The following is a 4,502-nucleotide window of genomic DNA, read 5'->3' on the forward strand; positions in this document are numbered from 1 at the left end:
CTGAGTCTAACCGCCCTGTCCCACCGTAGGTAGGGGCGGGTCCATTGAATGTTGAACCCACCAAGAGGCGGGTTTTTTTTAGCAAGCTACGCATGGATCATGGGCCTAGGCATGGTGGGTCAAGCGGGCAACAGGTTTAGCCTGCGGCTCGCTACTATTAACAAATTTAAAAAACTTAACTCATTAATTTGAGCGCGTCAAACTTCGGGCTAAGTTTTATTAGTGGACACTCTCTTAGATTTTTCCATAGCCACTTAAATTACCCCGACTAGACTTCATATGAGGGAGATATGATCAAAACACTATCAACATGTTATTGGACAAATTCCTCATGACGTGTCCGAATGTTCTGATTTTTCTGTATCAATGCATTCTAAATCTGTAAAAGCATTGAACATAAAAGTTGTAGAGGACTTCATTATCTTTCCTTTGACACTTAAATCATTTCATTTCGACTTCGTATGAGTGAGATGTGACTACAATCCTCCAGCATGTCGCAAAAAAAAAAAAAAAAAAAAAAAAAAAAAAAAAACAAGAAAAAAACAAAACAAAAACAAACAAACAAAGAAAAAAACTGGCGGGCCAACCCGCCTCACCTGCGAGTTTTGGCCTGGCGGGACAGGCTGACCAACTTCCAAGCCCGCCCTACCGAGGAGACGGGCTTTGGCTCATCCTGTCTCGGGAAACTGTTTTAACAGTTCTAAAAATATAGAGCTTCCTCAGAATTCGAATTTGGAATGATTACCCTTTTATGTTTTTACTAGGACAATTTAACTTTAATGGTTCTAAAAATCAATGCTCAATGAAAGCCCCTAGATTACAGTTCTGCACAGAATTTCATTTCTTCCTTTCGTTTTACATTTCTGCTACCTCATAGTGCGCTACTTTGACTGCAATAAATAAAACTTACGAGCATTTGTTTGCAAGAAGAAAATTAGAGGAAAAAAACTTAATTAGAGATTTTATGAGCGAGGAAAAGTGTGGAATAATTAGAAATTTAAATTTGATTGTTTGATTTGTATGAATAGAATTAGTGAGAATAGTATTTGGTATCTTTGGGAAGTGAAAATGAATAATAATAATAATAATAATAATAATAATAATAATAAAATTTATTATTATTGATCTTAAACGACAAGTAAATTTGTGTAAAAATTATAATAGAATGCAGTTGTTATTTGTATTTTGAAATATGTCCACATTTTAAGATTGATTGTTCACTTTAGATATAAATTTGTATTAATTACTAGAGCTTATTTAATAGCTCCCAAATTCTATTAACAATGCAATTTGAGATTATACTGAGGGAGACATGGGATTCTAATTTTGTGAAAATAAAACATAATTTAGATTATAAAATAGAATGGTAATTTTGTATCAAGGGTATTTATTTTTATTCTCATGACCATGGAATTTAAAATATCATGGGGAAACATGAGATTCCACTTCAATTAAGATGATGAAATTGCAATTCCCTCTAATCAAATAAAGAAATTTACTTGCTTTTTAAATTAAATACGAGTAGAATTATAATTCCCTCCCACCAAACGGGTTGTTATTGTTTACACTTTTTCCCATTTTCAGAAGTCGATTAACAAAATGGAAATAATCAAAAGTTAATAATATAAAGTTTGATTATTTCTATTGAAACTATGAGGTGCAAATATTTTTTAGGATCTTTTTTTTTTTTTTTTTTAGGGAAGGAGATACTCACATATACAAACTATTACATCAAATGTGACAGGATCTCTTATATTTTAAGAAAATAAAATAGATGTGCATTTTTTTTTAATGTGGTATTTTTTGTCAACCTGAGATAAATAAATGCTAGGGGAATAACCGTCTTAGATCATGCTATGATGATTTTATTGGGGACCCGATTTACCATAAGACGGTATGGATGTACAAAATATGGGTAAAAAATAGTAATTTTATTGTTTGAGGCGTTCGGTCCAAAAAAAAAATATACACAATGGCCGAGACAACATCTTATAGATTAAATAAATAATAAATACTATGTTCAAGTAGAGGACTATGAATAATATTGTACTGATGAATTAAACCCTAGTATTGCCGTAGGAATTAATAATCACAAGTCACTGGACCAAGAGGGATGTAAGGATGAGGTGTGAGAGGGCCTTTAGGGTTAGGGATTCAATCTTTTGGGTGAAGAAGATATATGAAATGTTAAGACCATAATGTCTTAATAAGAGGCAAGACATCCTATTTATAGTGTAGGAGCCTCTTTCATACATTGAAGTGTGTGGACTAAGTTGCCTTCCATAAGTTGCCTTCCATGAGTAATTGAGAAATATTCAATTCCTTAATAATAATAATAATATATTATACGTTTTGGTTTTCAAAATATCATTACTGGAAATTATAGAATTTCCGACTACGTGAAAGTGATTTTAAATCAAGTCAAAAGTCTTGTTTCGATCACTTTTGGTATTCGGAAAAAGCTTTGTTGCTATTTCCAACCACTTTTTGCTTTCGACTTGATTTAAAATCACTTTCAAGTGGTCGGAAATTTCATAATTTCCAATAATGTATGTACCAAAAATCAATGAATTTCTTTCGTTATAATTAATTATACATAGAGTGTTGGGTTTATTTTGTTATAAATGGTTTTCCATTTTCTGCTACTCCACAATATAATACGTAGTATATGTTTTTTAGTTTGTGTCGACATGGGAAACATATTAGATGTTGGTGACCCACCTTTAAGGATTTCCTTAGATAACCAAGACTCAGACACGTACTAGTGCTGTTGTTGTTAAAAGTATACACATGAATTATACTTGTTATGAAAAGATCACAGTTAATTTCATTTTTTATTTTAGATTTACAGGTGATTGTTCATTTGTAGTCTTCTTTTTTTCTTTTTCAAAACATTCTTATTTGATTCTAGTATTATTGTGGCATGATCATTTTTTATCCTCTGTCAAGAAAATCACTAAAATGCCATTAAATACAATAACATTTTGATTTTTTTTTATATAAAGTAGGTTGACCCACTACATTTTTTATGTTTATTTTTTTTTTGAAAAAAAAAATCAAAATTGAAAACTGAAATGCTTTTGTATTTGATGGAATTTAAACTGTTTTGTTGATGGAAGACTAAAAATAATCGTGCCACAATAATAATTGGAACAAAATTGAATGTTAAAAAAAAAGGACTAAGGGGGTGTTTGGTGAATGACTGTTGATTAGTTGATAGATATTAGCTGATTACATACAATTGACTTTCTCAAAAAGCTAATAAAAAAGAGCTTTTTGAGTTTTAGCATTTTGAAGTAAAAAATTGTTACAAAATGCTAATTAATCAAACACTCATATTGATTGTTTAACCGAATTGAATAGCTAATAGTGATAAAATAAGTTAAAATTGACCGATAAACTAACTATTTTACCAAACAGGACTTAAAAGTGGATTGTCACTTATAAATCTAAGACTAAGATAAAAAATGGAATTAACTAAAATTTAGGTCCTAAGACGAGATTTACCAAATATATATATTCGAAACTGTAGGTTCCGTTATCACCTAAAAACATGTCTCTTGTATGTGATATACTTTACAACCAACATAGTTTATGTTGGCTTATTGGATACGGGATATGTATAAACACTAGCAAATAAAATATAACAAAAACAATATTTTTTTGAATGCTAGTGATTTTATTACAATGTAGTATTGGTTCATAATTACTTTCTCAACCTACTGAAATACAAAGAGCCAATAATGTCTCTATTGATGCTCGAACTCACAACCTCTCATATGGGAGTCCAACCCGAGTTTCATCTATGTACAAGGTGCTTAGCACAAAAATAATACTTTAGTTTAAAAAACTTTTCGCTTTTACTCTCACTTGTATTTAAATTTTACTTAAAAAGAAAAGAATGAATAAAAATCATGACATCTTTATATTAATAAGCAATTAAAACATGTCATATTATAGGAAATAGAAAATAATGGTTTAGAATAGGAATATATATAGAATTACTCAAAATATAATGAGTGTTCAATCCGTATTATTTTTTAGGACAAAATATAATGATTGATTAATAATTAAGTTGCAAGATATAATGGGGGAAAAAAATCCGATTACAAAATGTTAATTATTAGAATAGTTGTAACATTATCGTTTAATTGGCGGGTAGTGCTTGACATTTGGTACCTAAATGTCTCATATCCGAGGGATTGGTACGGGATGAGAAAAGTCGTCGAAAAAATGGAAAACGTAATCATGAAATAATTGAAGGATGAAGAGTGGATATGTTAATAAGGGCGGTTTTATAATTTAGACGTTATTTTCAGCAATATGAACGTTAGACTTAGCAGCTGCAGTTGTTGTTTCAAACAGTGATCACATGCGCTGTGGACGTCGGCTGTCATATCCTCGTACAGACATACCACTGTTTCACGCAACGGCTCGTAAACATATATATATATGCATCACTCCGCCAGCATGTGCAGCTCAGTTGATCATAAAAGTGAAAT

The sequence above is a fragment of the Ipomoea nil genome, unplaced genomic scaffold (assembly GCF_001879475.1).
Source record: "Ipomoea nil cultivar Tokyo-kokei standard unplaced genomic scaffold, Asagao_1.1 scaffold1576, whole genome shotgun sequence".
In the NCBI taxonomy this organism is placed as follows: Eukaryota; Viridiplantae; Streptophyta; class Magnoliopsida; order Solanales; family Convolvulaceae; genus Ipomoea; species Ipomoea nil.